The sequence below is a fragment of the Lynx canadensis genome, chromosome A2, assembly GCF_007474595.2.
Source record: "Lynx canadensis isolate LIC74 chromosome A2, mLynCan4.pri.v2, whole genome shotgun sequence".
NCBI classification, from domain to species: domain Eukaryota; kingdom Metazoa; phylum Chordata; class Mammalia; order Carnivora; family Felidae; genus Lynx; species Lynx canadensis.
Genome location: NC_044304.2, coordinates 162,669,839 through 162,692,808, shown reverse-complemented (window position 1 = coordinate 162,692,808; position 22,970 = coordinate 162,669,839). Strand labels below are relative to the sequence as shown.

The 22,970-nt window shown below is 41.5% G+C and overlaps 1 protein-coding gene and 1 pseudogene across 1 annotated transcript in view; both read left to right on the top strand.

Moving 5' to 3' along the window:
• The window catches only part of LOC115509379 (GTPase IMAP family member 7-like), a 34,445-nt gene that overhangs the window by 3,824 nt on the left and 7,651 nt on the right, over positions 1-22,970 (top strand). The window lies entirely within an intron of this gene.
• LOC115509375 lies at positions 9,825-14,513 on the top strand (annotated as a pseudogene).

The following is a 22,970-nucleotide window of genomic DNA, read 5'->3' as shown; positions in this document are numbered from 1 at the left end:
AACCCTACGCCAAAGGTCACAGCTCCTCCCTTGGTGGCCTTTCTACCCAACTCTTCTTCTGCTTTCCAGTCTTTGTTCACCCCTTCAGGTGGGACTCAATTTTCTTATCGATACTATCAACGTCCCTGTGGTTTCCAAATTCCCTGTGTCCACAGTTTGTAAGAGGCCCCTTCTCTACACTTTCTCCAAGTACCTAATGAGAGCAGACTATCTTTTTCCTGTGAGAACCTGATTGATAAATCTTATGGTACCCAGTTCTCCTTCAGAGCATCTTTATTGTTGTTGATGGTTTTACATTCCCTCTAGTGCTTGTTTTCTGACACCAGAAAAATCTCTCCTTACCCTTCCCTACTGTGACATTTGCAGTAAGTAGATGAAAGTTTCTGTCTTGCTAAAATAATAGAGAAACTTCAAAGTTAGATGGGTGACTCTCAGTCACTCACAAGGATTGCAGACATCCAAAATCCAAATTATTAAAATTTTTATTCGTCCTTTGTTTTGTCTGTGAACATGACTTAGAGTACTTACCATATCAGTGACTTTTTGGGAGACGGATTAGAGATTAAGTCTGGAAAATTTAAGATTCTAAATACATGCTCATTCTAAGATTCATCACAAGTATTCAGAATGCAGTAAAAACACAGAAGAAAAATCCTCTCATGAGAAAACATGTGTCAAATGACTAAGTGAGACCAAAGTACGCTTTGCCATCATGCAGTTCTTATGTTCAAAAGTACTTCCTTGTAAGTGACTCATGTGTGTGATAGTATGTCTAAAGAGCAAAGTATTCCTGCCATGTCCTTTTTCATTTCAGAGTCGTTTAAAAGATATTTTCCCCCAGAGATATGCAGAAGCATTCTTAATACAATTAACCTGTGTTCAGGCCATTTGAATGTGCAGCTTATGTAAGCTGATTTCTTTTCTCCCAACCTTAGATTCTTTTTTGGAAGGTAAGTCATAACCAGAGAAAAAACGAGTAAATCAAATAAATCATTATCTCTTCACTTGACAATTGAAATATTGCTCACTCACTTCTTTTAACATATTTTATATTCCAGTTCTCTCTGAATGTGGTTCTATTTCAGTGCTGGAGACTGCGGAATTTCCAGCGTTTAATGTGTGCATGATCCCTGTTGTTGAAATATGTGATAGTCATGACTCATGATGGGGAATTTACACTAGGATTTATAGAGGAAGACCTGAGAAAAGATTTTGCGTATGAAGTCTACTGTGAAGGATGTGTAGGATGTATCCATGCGGGTGATGGGTACGATGGTCATGCTTCTATTCAGAAACAGGAAAGTTCAGGGTGACAGGTAAGATTTTCAGGGGAAGGATAGAGTCAGGAGCAACAGTGTTCAGTTAGGTTTGGGACAAGTTGAATATCAGATGTCATAGTTAGGGTCCAATGTAAATGACCTGCATTAACTTGAAATCTGGGTCAGAGGGCTATATGAAAGGCTCGGGGTAACATAAATATCTCCCTTAATATCTGTTGAATCTTTACTAATTGCCAATACCCCGCAGTCCAAAGCTATATGCTAGAAGATCCATATAGGATGCCCAAAGGAAGAAGGAAGAACCAGTTTTGTGAGGTTTAGTCCTTCAACTAATTTGATAGATATTTGAAGGGGTCAAGAGGAAAGGACCTTTTCTGTTAAGTTTTAGCATGTAAGTAATCTCTACACCCAACATCGGGCTCCAACTCATGAACATGAGATCAAGGGTCGCATGCTCTTCCAAATGATCCAGCCAGGCATCCCAAGAGGAAAGGGCTTTTTAAACGAGAACATTTAATTTATAGGGACAATGACAAATTAGTATTGGTCAATTCTTGGAGTTCATCTGTGGCAGAATCGTCTCTCCAGGGCAGAAGGTGGCCCAGGTGTAACCGTATGACTATATAAGGGAGGCCCCACAGGGAGTCGTCTCTGTGTGCCATGTCCAGAGAGATGGAGGTTCTCTCTCTCCTGAAACCTAGTGAGGCGGCCTCTGGAGTTTGATACTGCCAGAGGGGTGTGGGCAGTGTACATTAAGAGACTTGTTGTGTGTCCTTCAGAGTGTGGCTTTGCTGCCTGGTGGTCATGGGATACATGAAGGTTGTTGCTTTGCTCTGTGGAGGGAGCAGAATACCCATGGTGGTGGAGGTCTTGGACGCAGTCAGAACTTTCACTAACATGGGGGCAAAAGTATGTGTTCTTCATATATCAAATGGGGCCACATGGGAGGGAGGCACCCAAAGCCCGTTTGAAGGGGACTTGCCCAGGGGCCCAGCAGGGATCCCAGAGGCTTGTATGTGCATTAGAGTTCTGGAAGTCTGGCACTAGGAGCAGATGTTGAAGCAAGTGATGGGAGAGGAGACAGTGGCCTTCTGTTGGGCTTATGATTTCAGATTCCCAGAGGAGACTCTGAAGGCTATTAACAGTGTTCCATGGGGAAAGGAGCCACTAAGAATGCTGCTACTGTCCCCCTACCAAGGCCAGACTACACTTGACTCATCTTCAGTGTTTCTGCCTCTTCTCCTCCAGCCCATGAATAATCAGAGCCAAGGCAAGGACAGGAGGAGAATGGCAGCATGGGGAGAGCTCTAAGCAGCCCTGTCTACACTGCAGGTTCCTCTCTGGGAGCAGGCACATGCCAGGGATGCCAGGGACAGTAGAAGATTTACCCTTTAGCAATATTTTTTGAAAAGTTTTTGTATATATACAAAACTTTGTATTGTCAAGTTAGCTATATATGTGTATATATATATATATATATATATATATATATATATAGCTAACTTGACAATTTATTGTCAATAAATTGTCAAGTTAGCTAACATACAGTGTATACAGTGTCCTCTTGGTTTTGGGGGCAGATTCCTATGATTCGTCACTTACCTACAGCATCCAGTGCTCATCCCAACAAGTGCCTTCCTCAATGCCCATCACCCATTTTCCCCCCTCCATCACCCCCAATCAGCCCTCAGTTCATTCTCTGTATTTAAGAGTCTCTTATGGTTTGCCTCCCTCTCTGGTTGAAATTATTTCTTCCCTTCCCTTCCCCCATGGTCTTTTGTTAAGTTTCTTAAGCTCCACATATGAGTGAAAACATATGACATCTGTCTTTCTCTGACTGACTTATTTCACTTAGCATAATACCCTCCAGTTCCATCCATGTTGTTGCAAAAGGCAGGATTTCATTCTTTCTCATTGCCAAGTGGTATTCCATTGTATATATAAACCACATCTTTATCCATTCTTCTGTTGATGGACATTTGGGCTCTTTCCATAATTTGGCTATTGTTGAAAGTGCTACTATAAATATTGGGGTACATGTTCCCCTATGAATCAGCCCTCCTGTATCCTTTGGATAAATTCTGAGTAGTGCTATTGCTGGGTTGTACGGATGTTCCATTTTAATTTTTTGAGGAACCTCCATAATGTTTTCCAGAGCGGCTGCACCAGTTTGCATTCCCACCAACAGTCAAGAGAGTTACCGTTTCTCCACATCCTCGCCAACATCTTTTGTTTCCTGAGTTGTTAATTTTAGCCACTCTGACCGGTGTAAGGTGCCATCTCAATGTGGTTTTGATTTGTATTTCCCTGATGATGAGTGACGTTGAACATCTTTGCATGTGTCTGTTGGCCATTTGGATGTCTTTTTTGGAAAAGTGTCTATTCATGTTGTCTGCCCATTTCTTCACTGGGTTATTTGTTTTTTGGGTGTTGAGGTTGGTAAGTTCTTTATAGATTTTGGAAACTAACCCTTTATTTGATATGTCATTTTTAAATATCTTCTCCCATTGCATTGGTTGCCTTTTTGTTTTGTTGATTGTTTCCTTTGCAGTGCAGAAGCTTTTTATCTTTTTTTTTTTAATTTTTTTTTCAACGTTTATTTACTTTTGGGACAGAGAGAGACAGAGCATGAACGGGGGAGGGGCAGAGAGAGAGGGAGACACAGAATCGGAAACAGGCTCCAGGCTCTGAGCCATCAGCCCAGAGCCCGACGCGGGGCTCGAACTCCCGGACCGCGAGATCGTGACCTGGCTGAAGTCGGACGCTTAACCGACTGAGCCACCCAGGCGCCCCCAGAAGCTTTTTATCTTGATGAGGTCCCAAGAGTTCATTTTTTCTTTTATTTCCCTTGCCTTCGGAGATGGGTCGAGCAAGAAATTGCTGGGGCTCAGGTCAAAGAGGTTATTGCCTGTTTTCTCCTCTAGGGTTTTAATGGTTTTCTCTCTCACATTTAGGTCTTTCATCAATTTTGAGTTTAATTTTGTGTATGGTGTAAGAAAGTAGTCTGTTGCTTCATTATTGGTATATAGAAAGGCAATTGATTTCTGTACATTGATTGTGTATCCTGTGACTTTGCTGAATTCATGTATCAGTTCTAGCAGCTTTTTGGTGGAGTCTTTCATGTTTTCCATGTAGAGTATTATGTCATCTGCGGAACGTGAAAGTTTGACTTCTTTGCCAATTTGGATGCCTTTTATTTCATTTTGTTGTCTGCTTGCTGAGGCTAGGACTTCCAACAGGATGTTAAACAACAGCCATGAGAGTGGACATCCCTGCCATGTTCCTAATGTTGGGGGAAAGCTCTTACTTTGTTTCCACGAGGATGGTATCAGCTGTGGGCTTTTAATATATGGCTCTTATGAAGTAAGGTAGGTTCCTTCTATCCCGACTTTCTTGAGGGCTTTTATTAAGAAAGGATGCTATATTTTGTCAAATGCTTTTTCTGCATCTATTGACAGGATCATATGGTTCTTATCCTTTCTTCTATTAATGTGATGTATCACTTTAATTGATTTGAGAATATTGAACCAGCCATGCAGCCCAGAAATGAATCCCACTTAATCGTGGTGAATAATTCTTTTGAGATACTGTTGAATTTGATTTGCTAGTATTTTGTTGGGAATTTTTGCATTTATGTTAATCAGGGATATTGGTCTGTAATTCTCCTTTTTAGTGGGGTCTCGGTCTGGTTTGGGAAACAAGGTAATGGTGGCTTCACAGAATGAGTCCGGAAGCTTTCTTCCATGTCTATTTTTTGGAACAGCCTGAGAAGGATGAGTATTAACTCTGTTTTAAATGTCTGGTAGAATTCCCCTAGGAAGCCATATGGCCCAGGACTCTTACCTGTTGTTAGATTTTTGATAACTGATTCAATTTCTTCACTGGGTATGTGTGTGTTCAAATTTTCTATTTCTTCCTGTTTGAGTTGTGGTAGCGTGTGGGTGTCTAGAAATTTGTCCATTTCCTCTAGGTTGTCCAGTTTGTTGGCATGTAATTTTTCATAATATTCCCTGATAATTGTATTTCTGTGATGTTGGTTGTGATCTGTCCACTTTTATTTGTGATTTTTATCTATTTGGGTCCCCTCTCTTTTCTTTTTGAGAAGTCCGACTAGGGGTTTATCAATTTTGTTTGTCTTTCAGAAAAGAAAAAAAAAACTAGTGATTAGATTCATTGATCTGTTCTACTGTATTTTTTTGGTGGGGGGGGTCTATATTTTTTATTTTTGCTCTAATCTTTGTTATTTCTCTTCTTCTGCTGTTCTGCTGGCTTTGGGGTTTCTTTGCTGTTCTCCTACTACTTCCTTTAGATGTGCTATTAGATTTTGTATTTGGGATTTTTCTTATTTCTTGAGATAGGCCTGGATTGCAATGTATTTTCCTCTTAGAACTGCCTTTGCTGCATCCCAAAGGATTCGGACTGTCATGTTTTCATTTTCACTTGCTTCCATATACGTTTTAATTTCTTCTGTAAGTGCCTGGTTGACCCATTTATTCTTTAGTAGGATGTTCTTTAACCTCCATGCATTTGGAGGCTTTCCAAAATTTTTCTTGTGGTTGACTTCAAGTTTCATAGCATTGTTGTCTGAAAATATGCATGGTATGATCTCGGTTCTTTTATATTTGTTGAGGGCTGTTTTGTGACCTAGGATGTGATCTATTTTGGAGAATATTCCATGTGCACTGGAAAAGAATTCTGCTGCTTTTGGGTGAAAAGTTCTGGATATATCTGTCAAGCCCATCTGGTCCACTGTATCATTCAAAGCCATTGTTTCTTCATTGAATTTTTTTGCCCAGATGATCTGTCCATTATTGTAAGTGGAGAATTAAAGTTCCCTCCAATTACAGAATTTCTATTGATAAGATCACTTATGTTTGTGATTAACTGATTTATGTATTTGGGTGCAATCAAGTTGGGAGCATAAACATTTACAATTGTTAGCTCTTCTTCATGTATAGAGCCTGTAATTATGATACATTGCCCTTCTTCATGTCTTGTTACAGCCTTTAGATTAAAATCTAGTTCGTGTGATATAAGTATGGCTACCCCAGCTTTCTTTTGACTTCCAGTGGTATGATAGATGGTTTCCATCCCCTCACTTTCAATCTGAATGTGTCCGCAGGTCTAAAATGGACCTCTTGTAGACAGTATATAGATGGATCTTGGTTTTGTTTTATCCATTCTGATATGTTATGTGTTTGATTGGGGCATTTAGTCCATTTACATTCAGAGTGATTATTGAAAGATATGGATTTAGTGACATTGTGTTACCTGTAGGTTTCATGCTTGTGGTGATGTCTCTGGTCCTTTGTAGTCTTTGCAGCATTCCACTCAGAGAGTCCCCCTAAGGATCTCTTGCAGAAACTTGTTTAGTGTTCATGAATTCCTTCAGGTTTTGTTTGTCTGGGAAAGCCTTTATCTTTCCTTCTATCCTGAATGACAGCCTTGCTGGATAAAGGATTCTTGGCTGTATATTTTTCCTATTCAGCACATTGAATATTTCCTGCCACTCCCTTCTTGCCTGCCAAGTTTCAGTGGATAGGTCTGCTTCTACATTTATGTGTCTACTCTTGTAGGTTAAGGCCCTTTTGTCCCTGGGTGCTTTCAGAATTTTCTCCTTATCTTTGTATTTTGCCAGTTTCACTATGATATTCTGTGGAGAAGATCTATTCTTGTTAAATCTGAAAGGAGTTCTCTTTGTCTCCTGGATGTGGATGTCCATTTCCTTCCCCAGATAAGGGAAGTTCACAGCTATAATTTGTTCAAGTAAACCTTCTTCCCTTTTTCTCTCTCTTTTCTTCTTCTTCTTCTGGAACTCTTATGATATGGATATTCTTATGTTTCATTGAATCTCCTCGTTCTCTATTTCTCCCCTCAGGGTCTAGTATGTTCTTATCTCTCTTTTTCTTGACTTCATCATTTTCCATAATTTTGTCTTCTATTTCACTTAATCTACCCTTTGCCTCCTTCATCCTTGCTGTCACTGCATCTGGTTTAATTTGCACCTCATTTACAGCATCTCTTAATTCGTTGTGACTATTTCTTAGTTCCTTGATCTCTGTGGCAATAGATTCTCTTCTGTCTTCTATGCTTCTTTCAAGGCCAGTAATATGACTATTATTCTAAATACTTGCTCAGTTATATTGCTTATATCTGTTTTGAGCAATTCTCTAGCTGTCTTTTCCTCCTGGAGTTTCTTTTGACGAGAATTCTTCCGTTTCATCATTTTGCCTAGTTTTCTGTCCCTTATGTGTTTTAATAGCTTCTTACAGGTCTTGTCCCAGTTCTGGCGTACTGTCACTCCAGGGTATGGTCACAAAGGGCCTCTGCATGGCGGGGGTTCCTGCAGTGTTTTTTGTCCTTGGAATGGCTATTTGCCTTCTTCCCGCAGTACTCAAGGGAGGGGATTGCTCTCTCCTCCTGTGCTTGGGAGCTGACTACAGAGCTTGGGGTGGCTCCCCTCCTCCCCAGGTACACAAAGAGGCCGGAGAAAGCCCTTTAGTTAAAAATTCGTTCTTTCTCCATTTTGTCTGTTCCCAACCCATGTTTTTTTCTCTTGTCCAAATACAACCTTCCACTTCTGCAACCTCTCTTTCGCTTTCTTTTGTCTTTCTGCAGAAGGGGATCCCTCCCCTCCTTTCCTACGCTGCCTTTTTTATCTCTCCCAGTTTGAAATCATGCATCTATGGCCCATCACATTGTCCCCATGGGCCCCTGGAGATGTTTCTGTCACTCTGTAGCCTGGATTCCTGGAATTTCAAGCCTTCTTGCCTCAATACTTCTGAGTTTGAGGGACGAGGGAACTTCAGATTCCCTTACTTCTCTGTCATGTTAACTCCTTCTGAAATTTTTTTCAAGCGTTTATTTACTTGTGTGTGTGAGAGAGAGAGCATGTGCAGGGTTGGGGCAGAGAGAGAGGGAGACACAGAATCTGAAGCAGTCTCCAGGCTCCAAACTGTCAGCACACAGCCCAACGTGGGGCTCAAACCCATGGACCTCGAGATGATGACCTGAGCTGAAGTCAGACGCTCAGCTGACTGAGTCACCCAGGCGCCCCACCCCTCAGTTAAATTGAGAGTGTGATTATTACACTAGATGATTTGAGTACATGAATGTGACCAAGAGTGATTGGAGAGGTTTTTTGCTTAAGGCAGAACCTGTGCAAGGTTTCCTTCAGGTGGCATAGATGGAGCCAGTGTGAAGGGCTGATGGGAGGAAAGAATAAGTGTCTTCTCTCCCTGTCCTTGTGACATCCCTCTTATTTAATCACATAGTTGCACATAAGAGGACTTTGATGGGGAGGAGATTCCAGTAGAGAAGAACTCCAAGATCTTGCCAATCCTAATTCCTGTAACTGAGGTGTGTGTTTCCTATGAGTGTAGCACTGGGAATCCAGGTGACAGGCACTTTGCCCGTGCAGAGAACTGACAGGAAGTTCCCACATCCCACCAGGGAGGGACATTTATGTGTAAATCACAGAGAATTTAGAGATTCAGAGAGGTGGAGTAGGGCCTCCAATATCTCAGGTGGGTCAGGGTCCCTCTGGGCCCTGGGTCTTACTTATTCAAGGTCAATCAGACCCAAGACTTGACCAGCTAAAAATCTGTGCCACGGAGTGTCCACATGCTTGAGTCCGAGGAGAGGACAGGCGGTCAAGAGCACAGCAGGGAATGGACATGATCTTTACATCTATGTGGGTGACTTTGCCAGCAAGCTTGTGGCATGGCTGGGACTATATTTCTGAGTACACTTAGAAACCACAACTTGGCCTTTTGAGAGTGAATTTCATTTTTGACAGTCTCAATCTGGTAAATAGGGAGAGTGACCAAAGAATGCTAGTGGTTGGAAGCAAAAAGAAGCTAGACATTAGAGACTTGTCTTCCATTGTCACCTTTAACTCTGAAGACGACTCTGCTGAGAGAGTTTCAGAGACGTTGTGAGTGATGAGCCCTGAAGATGCATGTTCCAGAGCCAGCGATCATTTGCCAAAGTGCTGTGTACATAGTCCATGAACAACAACCCAGAGTGCATTTGTAATCATTTGTGAATGTGGATGTAAGGTTGCATAATTTCTGGCATGTTTTTAAATCAGTGGTCTCAGTTTATTTTATTTTATTTATTTATTTTCAGCATCGTCTATGTTTATAAACAAAAATACAAAATGGAATATCTGAGGCAATTGTTCTGAAGTTCTTACTTCCTGTTAAGAAGTATCTTGATTATCTGAAATTCTTCCTAAGTTGGACTGCATTCTCTGGGGTTTGGGGTCAACAATTACCATGTTGCAGAAGGTGGCATTGATGGTAAGAAAACCTTCTCCTTAAGGACCTGAAACTCTGAATCTAGGTCTGGCCACTCAAATGTTCACATCAGGAACAGTTTGCTGTGCATAGTGTGCAGAGCACATAAATGGTGCCTATGGGACAGGGGCAGGTGAGCGGTGCATGAAGAACTATTGTGGCTGACGGATACATTCGCTATCTTGCTTGTTATGATGGTTTCACTGGTGTATACATACTTTAATTATGTAAAAAAATGTTTGTATTTTCTATTTTAAATTGGACTGTCTTTGTTTTAATGAATTTTCAGAGTTCTTGACACATTCTATTCTTTGTCAGATCTTTATCAAGTATATACACAAGTTCTTTCTTTATCTGATATGTGACTCACAAACATTTTCTCCCAGTTTGTAGATTGCTCTCTCTGCCCTTTCCTGCTCACACTCTCTATCTCTCCCTCTCTCTCTCAAAATAAATGATTAACTTTGAAAAATCATGTAAATCTACCACAACTGATTATCCTAATTGCATCCAATTGTACCAAAATGCTACAGGCTTCCACTGCAGAGCTGGGTTGGGGGTATGGACCTTGCACCTCAGCCTTGTGTGCTGTGAGGTCCTCACAACCCTATGTCACCGGAAGACAAAAACAGGAGATGCAGCAGGAAATGGTTGTGGTGAAGACAAGAAAGAAGTGTGGCTGTGCACCGGTAAATTGACAACAACCGTTCTTGTTCTTGTGAGAAAGTTCTGGGAACTGGGCCAATGTGGATTGTAGACTACAGACTTCCTGGGGACTGAGCTGTGAGGTGCACAGGAATCATCCTTTCTTCTCTTTACTATGTCATTTCTAATAAAGTGTTACAGATATTTTCAAATTCATGAGAGGGAGGACATGGGTTGAAAAAAGGTGTCAAATTATAAAACAGAGACAAGAAATGCATAAAGAAGCAGACATTGTCAAAAGCAAACTGCAAAACCTTTGAGGCTTTGAGCTCCCAAAGATGCAGAAATAGACTCCATCTGTGGATGAGAAAAGATACAAATTCATATCATAACGGGACACGGACACAGGTAGGATGAGAGCTTGCAGCCAGTTTTAGATGATTGTAAATCATGTTGGGGCACCCGGGTGGCTCAGTGCGTTAGACGTCTTGATTTTAAAGTTAGACTCATGATTTTGGCCTAGGTGATGATCTGATGGGTTGTGAGTTCAAGCCCTGTGTTGGGCTCTGCACCGACAGCCTGGAGACTGTTTGAGATTCTTTCTCTCCCTCTCTCTGCCCCTTCCTGCTCATGCTCTCTCTCTCTCTCCCTCTCTCTCTCTCTCTCTCAAAATAAATGAATAAACTTTAAAAAAATGATGTAAATCTACCATGATGGATTATCCTAAATGCATCCAATTGTACTAAAGTGCTGCAATTTTTCAGCTTCATTGAATTTTAATTTACATAAAATAAGATTTATCTCCTTTCAGTAGATTTAATCATCAATTGAAAAATACATCCAGCAAGTCTTGCTATTTCCCACTAGCCTATATATGTGCATGTTGTCATAACATATATTCATTTTATTTTATCTTTTATCTTTTGATCCCTTCCCAGGTTTCACCAATCCCCTCAACCTGGGAACCACCAACCTGTTCTCTGTAACTGTGAGCTTGTCTTGTTTTTTTCTTTTTTACATTCCATATATAAGGGAGATCGTGGAGTACTTTTTTTTCTCTGTCTGACTTATTTCACTGAGCATAATTCCCTTGACATCCATCCATGCTGTTTCAAATGGCAAGGTTTGGGTTTTTTTTAATGGATGACTAATATCCAATTGTGTATATATGCCATGATTTCTAGATCCATTTATCCATCAGTGGACATTTAGACTGTTTCCATATCCTGGCTATTGTAAATAATGCTGCAATAAACATGGGAATGCAGATAACTTTTCCAGTTAGTGTTTTTTCCTTGGGATAAATACCCAGAAGTGGCATTACTGAATCATATGATCGTTTTTTAAAAAAAGTTTTTAATAAAATTTTTAATACTTATTTACTTTTGAGTCAGAGAGAGACAGAGCTAGAGCAGGGATTTGGTAGAGAAAGAGAGAGACACAGAATCCCAAGCAGGCTCCAGGCTCTGAGATGTCAGCACAGAACCTGCTTTGGTGCTCGAACTCACGAATTGTGATATCACGACCTGAGGTGAAGTTGGATGCTCAACTGACTGAGCCACGCAGGAGCCCCTCATTTTTTTTAGAGAGAGATAGAAAGGGAGAGGGACAGAGGGAGAGAGATTAAGAGAGAGAAGGAGAGAGAGAGAATCTTAAGCAGACTCCATGCTCAGCGTGTAGCCTATGTGGGACTCAATCGCACGACTCTGGGATCATGACCAGAGCGAATATCAAGAGTCCAACACTCAATCAATTGAGCCACACAGGCATTATTTTTCTTTCATTTTTTTTTTTTTAGTATCAAGGGATTTTATAATAACTTTGGAGAAATGTCAGTAATTTATGACTATAATTCTGTAATGTCTTATTTTAGAATATAAAAAACTTCACTGGATTCTAAGCTAAGCTTTTAAACTTTAAAGTTAAATTATATTGTTCTCTCTCCTGTCACAACCTGACAGGATGGTTGCACACACGAAATAGAAAAAGACACTTGGTCTTTCCACACAGGCATCCCTTTTGTACCCTACAAGGATGAGTTGGCTTGTGTAACCTGCCTAGCTGGCTTCTTAATGGGAGAAGAAAAGTTCCATTCTGAATATAAATGGGGGAGGGGAGTCTCCTACTGAGATGCCCCAAAGTCAGATTTTGTGTTACTTGCTGCATTGCTCTTATGAGGAATAGCTACCAGCAGCAGCAGCTCAGAATTCTCTTTGTAAACTACAATATTTTGTTTACCCTTCTGTAGGCTGCTTAGCTACAAAAAGTAAGAGTAAGAAGCTCCAGGAAATCCTGGAAAGTACTTGGGCATTTCCCAAGTATTGCAAGAGAATTTCAGGGTTTCTATAGACTTTGAATAGGCTTCTCTAGAAGGGCCTTCTATAGAGTTCCTGGGAGTGCAGCAGTCACTTATGGGAGGGGACCCTGGGGCAACAGAGGAGGGGTGTGTGTGAGGAGAAATGGGGGGGCTGTGTAGAGGAAGCAGCAGGATTACCTCCTAATGCTGTGGATTTTGTTTCCTGATATCCCAGGGCTTAGAAACCAAGATGGCAGAGATTCACAGTTGAGACTTCTCTTAGTGGGTAAGATCGGAGCAGGGAAAAGTGCATTGGGCAACAGCACCCTTGGAGAGAAAGTGTTTCCTTCTAGCATTGCCACAACATCTGCCACCAAGACCTGTAAGAAAGGGAGCAGCAGGTGGCAGGTAAGAGAAATTGTGTCATGGATACACCAGGCATTTTTGACACCGAGGCACAGGATGCTGACACCTGCAAGAGTTTACTCGCTACATCTTCCCGACCTCCCCAGGACCTCACGCCCTGCCCCTGATGGGACAGCTGGTCCCGTACATGCAGGAAGAGCACAAAGCCATGGAAAAGATCCAGTAAATATTTGGATTCAGAGCTAGGAGATACATGATTCTCTTCTTCACCCAGAAAGATGACTTGGATGGCATCAGCATCCATGATTACTTAGAGGAAGCACCCGACGGCATCCGAGGGCTCGAGGGCTAGTACCGTGATCGCTACTGCGTGTACAAGAATGGTGCGACAGGAGCTGAGCAGGAGGCCCAGAGAAGCCAAATGCTGGCCCTGGTCTAGCGCATTGTGGCCTAGAATGAAGGACGATGCTACACTAAGAAGATGTACCAAAAGGCCAAAGAGGAGATTCAGAAACAAATCCAAGAGATGCGAGAATTTTATGGAGCACAGCTAGAGAGACAGTGAGTGCAGGGAAGAGAGGAGTTTGAAGAAAAAATCAGGAAGCTGGAGGATAAACTGGAGCGGCAGAAATGAAAGGAACAAATGGAGAGAGAATTGGCAGGGAAAGAGGCTTTCTATGCCCCACAGCACCAGAACGCCAGATATGAAGGTGAGACTCATTGCAGGAACCTTGAATTGATCATGGAAGCACTGCAGATAGTTTTTCCTGTTTTCTCTCACCTGTTTATGTAAGATTTACCTGAATTAAAAGATCTCCCTATTTCCTGCATATTTCCCGCTGGCCCTGCCCACTGTCTGCCACCCCCCCACCCAGCCCCTGCACCCCTGAACTCATTCACCAACCTTGGAGCACTCTTGCTTCTGTCTCTCAGACTCTCAGGACTAAGGGGTATAATCAGATTCACTGTTGGAGATTGGTAGGTGCTTGATTGACTTAACAGGGGAGGGAAGAATTCTCAATTTGTGGAACTCCAGAGTAGAAGGTATAAAGGTGACCCCAAACTTTGTCTATTTATCCCGAGAAAAATCTAGTTTCTTTCTCGATTGGTGGATCTTCTCCCTCTGTTGCTTCTACTCACTTATTTTTCCTTTAGGACACAGTGATCACCTTCCCCCTATGATTTGTTAGAAAGATTTGTTCTTCGTGTTGGGTAATCTATCAGTGGAGATGTTTATAGAATTCTTTCCAGATGAATGGAAATTTATGTAGTAACAGTTTTACAGAAGGATTCAAATTGTTCCTTATCAGCTGCCTACTGAAGGACAAAGGGTTGTTTGGAAAATAGACCTCTCAGAACTCAACTAAGTGAAATGCCAGAAAGAGCAGTTGAAAGACGGAGATTCAACACAGAAGAGAACAACTGTTTGCTGTATTCAGATGTAGGTATAGCAACTCTTTGACTGACCTCAATGCAATATATTTGCTGTATAACCAGTTCTCTTCTTTTCATGTGAAACTAACTGTTGCCACTTCACCTCCATCACCTCAGACCTTCATTACTTACACCCCCTCCCAGTTGAATTGTTTGCTTGTTATTAAAATAAAAATTTTCTCTTTTCTCATATTTCTATAAAATTGGAGTCCACTCTTTCTTGGAAAATACCTTTGCTATTTTTTATTACTTAATTTAAAATTAGTTAATTATTTATTTTGAGAGAAAGAGAGAGAGAGCATGAACAGGGGAGAGGCAGAGAGAGAAAGAATCCCAAGCAGACTCCACATATCAGAGCAGAACCTGATGCAGGGCTCAAACCTATGAACTGTGAGATCATGACCTGAGCCGAAACCAAGAGTCAGATGCTCAATGGACTGAGCCACTCAGGTGAACCCCTTTGTTATTTCTTCTAAGAACACTGAATTTTACTTTTTGGTAAAAGTTCAAGATGATTTTGGAGCTAGTTTTGGTTTACTCTCAGCACATCTCTCCTCCTTTTCCTTGGAAATTCCCAGCCACATACTCAACCCCGCTGCCAGTTAAACACTACCTTTTCCTTGGATTCATTAATTATTCACTGATAGATATTATGTGTAACCAAGGCTTCAGAGACCTTTCTGGTTTTCCTGGAGCAAAAATTGTCTTTAATATATGTATAACAATAAGAGGTGTCTCACCCCTTTTCTACTTTTCTCCTGGGTACTTCTCACATTATCCATTCTAAGGTTTCCCAAAGTACATTTCCATGTTCTACCAATAAATCCCGGTGTAGACTGAACTTTTAATTAATCTCAAGCATTAGAGAAGCACAACACAAAGAAGCTCACAATCCTTTTAGAAATAGTCACTTAAGAGAAGGGGCCAAGATGGCAGAGTTTTGGAAGTTTTCTGCTTCTCCCATCCCTGAATTTCAGCTAGATCAGCACCAAAGCATTTTTAACACCTAGAAAATGTATCTGAGGATTAACATAACAATCTTCATAACTTGAGCCACAGAACTTCACAGGTATGCAGCATGGAGAGGTGAACTGGTGGAGAGAGAAGGCTCAGTTGTTAGGGAACTATTTTTGCTTGTGGAAAGAGGATTGAGACAGCGGGGAGAGTACATGAAAAAATTCTCCCTGAAAGCAGCTGGAGAGAAAGAGAAAGAGTGGAAAGTCACATAAGGGACTGAACAAGAAAGAGAGAAAGGATAAAGAAGAAAGTTCAATGCCACTCTATAACCAGGGGAGCACAGAGTTCGAAATTATACAGCTCAATGCCTGGTGGTGTTCTGGTGGGAAAGGCAAATCCCCAGGAATAGACAGCAAGGTCCAAGGGTGAGGGGTCTCTGGCCACATGGGGAGAGGTGGTTCCCCAGTTAAGAGGACATTTGGTAGAGGCTATGCAGCTTCCCCACAGGCAAAGGTCCCAGCAGACCCTAGAGAACAGCCATTGGATGGTGTTGAGCAAGGGTGTTAGGAAGCAGTGAAACCTGATGCCAGATGGGTGGTGTGATTTACCATAATCTCTTAGATGCTGCTGCTACAAGATTGCGTGAATTTTTTCTGGGAATGTTGGCACCTGGCCATAGTCTCTGGGCTTCAGCAGCAACATGGTCATGTGAATTTTCCTGGGGGCAAGGGCGGCCAGCACCCAAGCAAGTCTTGGCAAGACACTCCCTGAGGGGGTCAGAGTGGGTCCAAGCCACAGGGCCCTCAGAAATGAGGGGTTTGGAATCACAGCCTCATCTGAGATAAAATTCAGAAGGGAGGTACCACCTGGCAGGCTGATGACTTGGTTCTGGAGAGTGTAGAGGCAGGGAGTGGACAGAAGCCAGGGACAAAGGAGGGGTGCATGATTGCCAGTCAGTGAGAGCACAGAGTTCTGATGCTAGAGACTGGGTAAGTAGGTGATACCATTTACACCTCTCCCACCCATGTGCATTCATGGATACAGGCGCCACAGTGATCTACCCCAGTAATCTAAGCAGTGCCATCTAGTGTAAACGGAGCCATCACACCAAGCCCTATCCAACTGTGCCAACCAAGCTCTAGAGGAACCAGTCTCTCCACCACCTTAGTTTACAGACTATAGGTTTCTCCATAGTTTGACTTCTAGTGGAAACTGGATATAATTTCGTTCATATTTCATTCTGTTCGCTAGTCCATCCATCCATTCTTTTTTCTTCTTCTTTTCCTATACTTGAATATAGAAAGAGAAAAAATTCATTTTTATTTTCTGATTTTATAAAAAATATTTTTCTTTAAATTATTTCGACTGTATTTTTTTACTTTCTTGTAAAATTTTTTATTCCATTTTACTTACAGTATTTCACTCTATTCTATTTTATTGTATTCGTTTTTTAAATTATCAAACATTTTCTTTTTATTCCCTTTCCCCCCCTTTCTTTCCCTTTTTTCTCTATTCTATCGAGTTTCTTTCAACATCCAGACCAGTACACACCTAGGAACTAGCATCCTTTATTTGATTTTTGTTGTGTTGTTTTAAATTTTTAAATTTTAATCTTTACTTTTTTTATTATTTCTTTTTCATCCAAAATGAAGAAATGAAGGAATTCACTCCAAAAGAAAGAACAGGAGGAAATGCTTCAGACAAATATGCAAAATGTTTCAACCAGAATTTAGAGTCTGGATAATATAAATATTATCTGGGATTGAAAAAGCATACAATCCCTTTCCGTGCCTCCCTGCCCCCTGCCCCCTGCCCCCTGCCATTTTATAGCAAGTGCCATCGTCCCTCCAATGTCCAGCAGCGTGGTCCCCACCTCTCTCTGGGACCTCACCAGAAAGTGACCTGGATATTCGTCCTACCACCGACATCCTCTTAGGCCTTTCTTTTTATCACATACCTCAGAATTCTTCCAGCCTCCATGCATTACTCAATTTCAAAACGACTCCTACATTTTAAGTAATTACCAGAGGAGGACTCTACTTCTTGGCCTTAAAATCTATATTAGTTCCCCCAGGGGCTGCTCTAACAAATGACCACAAACTGTTGCTTAAAGAGCAGAAACTTACTGTCTCATTGTTATGGCTACTGTCTCTCTGGCACAGGCTACAAGTGCCAAACCGAGACGTTCCCAGGGCCATACTCTCCATGAAGTCTCTGGGAAAGTATCCTTCTTTGCTGCTTCTTAGCTTCTGGTGCTGGCTGGCCTGCTTTGTTCTTTGCCTTCCAGGTACTTCGCTCCAATCTCTGCCTCTTTTGTCACATGGTGCTCTCTGTGTGTATCTGTGTGTAAACTTCTCTCACTGTGAATGAAACGATTCCAGGCATTGGAGTAGGGCTCAACCTTAACTTCATGACATGACATCACAGAGACCGTGCTCCAAAGTAGGTCACATTCTCAGGTACCAGGATTAGGACTTCTTTAGGAGGACACAATTCAACCTAGGATGGATGGTAAGAGAGGGACAGTGTGTGCAGTGTGAGGGTACAGTACCCCTGATCTCTTCCTCTCAAGTCCTCGTTGCAGTTACCAGGTTAAGCCCATTGGGATAGTTTTCTTAGGTCTCTACTTCTTGGAAATCTTCTACTGCCTAGGGCTTAGAATCCACATTCCTTGGCCTGGTATGCAACAGTCATTATAATCAGTCTCAACTTCTTTCCCAAGAATGAGATTCTTCTAGATATCATTGTTCCCGTTAATATCTGTTTACACTTTTGTAAGGAACGAAGGTGATAATGATGGAGAGGCCAGTGCCTGGGACACAGTGGGCCCTCAGTAAAGGCTGGTAATGATTCCTGCACTCCAAATTGTTAGCTGTTCTCTGCCTGGGTCCAGTATATTTCCACCTCCAAGGCTTGAATCATACTATTTCTCCCTCTCTTACTTGTCTGAGTGCAGTTTTGAAAAAAAGCAAAATCATGCCTCTTGGGCAAGTATAAACACATCAAAGATTTTGCTCAACTCATGGCATGACTAGAGAACCAGTATGATAGTATAATTGGATGAAAGTTCCTTTGAGTGGCTCAATCAGTTAAGCGTCTGACTCTTGATCTCAGCTCAGGTCTTGACCTTAGGGTCTTGAGTTTGGGCTCCATGCTGGGTGTGAAACCTAGTTAAAAACAAACAAATAAGCAAAGAATGACACAAAAAACACAAACAAACAGAAACACAAACTTCATCTGAAATCAAGGGTTGATGTGTTCAAGAGAGTAGTAAAATGGAATTTTTGAGTTCTATATTCCACCAGACAGAAAATTCGCTGAGTATCTATAAGGCAGAGATTTGCAAAAAACCTCTCTGTCCTTAAAGTGTTGTAAAATATCACAGCTGATCATCAAGCACAGCACCACACAGAACAATAGAACACTCCAGTAATCTCTCTTGCCTATTTCTAAGTTTTGGATCATTTTCGTAGCGTTCTCTACTTTGTGATCATAAGCAGTTTCCAACAAGTATTGTTGATCCTAGAAGATTGTTTTTACTATGCATGGCCTGATTATTTATACAGATGCAGCAAGAATCTTAATTAACCAGAAAAGCCTCCTTGAGTTTGCTCGGGAAATCTAGAGCCTAATCATATTAAGCAAGTATGAATTCCAAAGGATAAGCTTCCTTTGGAAATTTTCAAAATGAATTTTGAATCAGACTTTTCAAAGCCCCTGCCATTCTTCCATCCTAGGAGTAGGAAACCAAGGCCCAAACACTTTCTCCAGTAAACTTTGCATGCTGTATCCATAAATCTCAGTGAATTTCTCTCTTCCCGAGGTCTCCAAAATTTGCCTAGGTTTCTGGACTACGAGGGAGTGGACTTCCTTAATACCTGAGAGACTGGGATCCTGGAAGCCAGACATCATATTAGTTTTCTTATGAAGGTTTTGGAGACATTAGACCCACATATAACACCAACAATTGCTCCTTAGCAGTGGTCTGATGGTCTTTGATTAAATAACAAACACTCTCAAATATCACACTGTACATAAGGCCTTGCTGCAGAATCGATTTTTCCAATGGTATCTTTGTAAACAAGATGACAGATTTTTATTAAACCTATGCAAATGGTTCTATCATCATGAAAGTGAATGAAACTCAGTAGAAGAGTTTGTTTCTGAATTCTGAGGTTAAGTGAAAATCAGATGACAGTTAAAAATGGTTGCTATGGGTTTACAAATAAACAGTCTACTAAATCATGCATTAGAGATAGTTTAAGGAGAAAGAAATAAGGTTTCCACAAATAGCCATACAAGTAGAACATCAAACAGAATGCCATCAATATTCCAAACAAATAACCACAATGGCACATCTTGAATCTGTTCACTCAGTCCTATGTCATTATTTCTCACTCTGCTGGATCTTGAGTCAGTCGTCTGATTTCATGAGGTACATATGCTTCCAGACTGAGAGTCCCAATAGTCATGGCTTCTCTCACTGGCACAGTCTGAGCATTGAGTCAGTGCTGCCATCTTGGAAACCTGCTCTGAAGAGTCTCTTTGAGGCAACAGTATTTCAGAGCACGTCCTACAGTTTTTCTCCTGAACCTCCAAGACTGTCACCCTCTGGTGAAAACACAAATTCTGAGTGGTCACTTTTGGCAGATCTTCGGAGAAGCCTTAGGAGGAAGCAGAGACCTATTTGAGAACAGGACTTAATGGTTTTGGTTCATAACCGAATATAACATCGTGGAAGACAGTAAGAGGCTCTTTGGGGGGCATGGTCTTTATTTCATGAGGATTTGGTCAATGTTTCCTTTGAGGGATTCAGCCCCAAGTGCACTGTCACACCTAACACCTATATCTCTTTTGTGACAAGGCTGCCATTATCCTGCAAGAGGCAGCTCTTCTTGCACATCCGTGAAGCCAGAAGACAATTTCATTAAAGGCATGTGAGTGCAGCAGTATAGATAATCTAGATCCCTTATCCTGGTAGACAGACTGTGGAGGTGCTGAGTCTTCCTTTTCATGCAGTGGCCTTTGGGGGTGGAGTGAGTGGGGAGAAACCAGGAAACCTTGAGTGATATCCAACAATTCACTTAAAGGATATTGTTACAAAGTAGAAGTGACTAGTTTTTTTTTTTGGCACCAAGAGAGAAGGCTCCAGAATCCCTAACCGGCAACATGATGGTATTTGGGGATAAGGTAAGTGGGTTTCCATGAGTTCATGAATCTGGGGTCGTCTTGATGGGATTAGTGCCCTTGTAAGAAGAGATAGCAGAGAGTTGCTTCCTCCCTCCATCATGTATGGACACAGTGAGACTGTGTCATCCGCAAATCAGGAAGTGAGCCCTCCCCAGGGAAACAAGTTGGCCTGCACATTGGGCTTGGGCTGCCCAGTCTCCAGAACTGTGAGAGATTAATTCCTGTTGTTCCTGCTCCCAGGCTGTGGTATTATGGCGGTCCACGCTGACTAAGACAGGATCTATGATGTGTAGATGAGCCTCAGAATGGTAATCTATGAGACTAGCATTGAGGGTTGTATTATTACTACTACCTACTACCTGTTGATCACTATGGTCTGAGAACCACTTCATGCGTACGACTTTGTCTGGTTTCACAATGACCTTCTGAAGTAAGTACTCCATTTTAATGATTAGGAAAGTGAGTTGCAGATAGTTTAACTTACCCAAATGTGGCAGGTTGAAAGGTGGCCCCAGAAATATGTCCACACCCTAATCCCCAGAGCCTGTGAATATTACCTTATTCCATAAGGATTTTTTGCAGATGTTATTAAGTTAATGATTTTGAGATAAGATAATTCTGAATTATCTGAGTGGACCCACGATGTAATCAGAAATGTCCTTCTAAGGAAGAGGTACGAAGGCATTGTGATGAAGGCAGCAGAGATTGGTGTGATGTGGCCACAAGCCCAAGAGAGCAGGCAGCTTCTGGAAGATGAAAGAGGCAAGGAATGGATTGTCTCCTAGAGCCTCCAGAAAGAACCAGCTCTTCAGAGATCTTGATTTTATCTCCATAAGACTAATTTCATATTCTTGTCTTCCAGTATTGTTGGAGATTAATTTTATATTGTTTTAGGCTACTAAAGTTTTGATAGCTTGTTATGGCAACAATGGAAAACTGACTCACCAGGTTATAGAGATGATATGTAGAAGAACCAGGACAATGTAGGGAACCATTCTTTTTCATCTCCTGGTATTATCTCTGCAATGTTTTAATAAGTTGAGCTTTGAGGCCATCTAGATCTAAGAGGCAGAAAACTCCCTGATTCCCACAAGAAGACTCCTGTAGAATTTAAAGAATGTCTTTTAATGACCACACAACTTTTTGAAAATTCATTATATCCACATTGCTTTGTGTGTGTGAGATTGAAATAATAAAAGGAAAACATAAAAAAAGGAAGTGTAAGGAAGCCCTCAATGATGAGGAGCGTGGCTAAGTGAGCAATACAGATATGGGGCAAGACTGGCTCTATCAAATATCTTCTAGAAGGAGATCACTCGTAACTTAGGGCTCAGCATGGGACTGATAAGAGCCACATGCTCCTCTTTAACCAATGATCGCAAGACTGTTACCATTTGAGACCCACATCTGATTTCCTGTGGCATCCATGGATTCTGTGTCAACTACTCTCCCGTTCCCACTAGGGAACTTACCAGCATACCTGAGGATAATACCTGGAGAAGCAATTAGCTGACCAGGAAAACATCCAAGGTGGCTCTGGCTGGACAGGTTTCACTCAAGGAATATATAGATTGAAATGAAACTAGGCAATGGTAGAGATATTTTGAGTAGGACATATGGTTCTGGCTCTCCTCTAGACTTCTATGTATGGAGCCTCATCAAGACCAACTTTATGGGTATGTAAAGGACCCTGTGATGTTACCTTGAAATTCTTAAGTTTTGTGTGTGTGTGTGTGTGTGTGTGTGTGTGTGTGTTTATGTGTGTTTGTTTGTTTGATTCTCTTTGACAAAGGGCCTGGCATTTTTATTTTGTGCCAGACCCTGCAAATTACATAGCTGGTCCTGGTCTGTGTCTTTATTGCAAGTTGGAAAACAGTTACTTGGGACCCTCCAAGTCATTAACACCAATAAGTAGTCCAATGATATTGACCAATAATATACTAATTAACACGGTAATTTCAAAATGTAGCTACTTCCTTCCATTGGTTGTCACCCCATTATACATTACTTCCTGCCACATTTAGTCTTCTTAGTACCCACTTTTAAGCTTCAGCATCGGCTAATCCCATGTCTGAAAGTAATGAACAAAAATATATAATCAAAACCATAATAATTTTATGGTGATGCAACAAATAATTGGAACAGCTGGTCAACCATGAGAGCTTTGACCATCTGCCTCTCATCTCATAGTTTCCAGAGCAGGTTGGAATGGGTGTACTGGCTAAATCTGAAAAAGTCTATCTCTGCCTGGGTCTGGGGTAGGGGAAGGTAGGAAGGTTTAGGGGAAAGATGATTCTCCTCCCTGGGTCCATCTTTTCTTGTCAGGTCACGCATATTTTTGGGCTTGAGAGAACCATATGAAGAAAACTAGAGAAGGTGTGTGTTCATTGGATGACTTTTTCCAGGCTACATCTTCCTCTTTTACTCTTGGTTCTCAATGGTTTAGACTCTTTTGGCTTTGTACCTGAGCGCTGTTAAATTTTTAATGAGTAACTTGAGAGC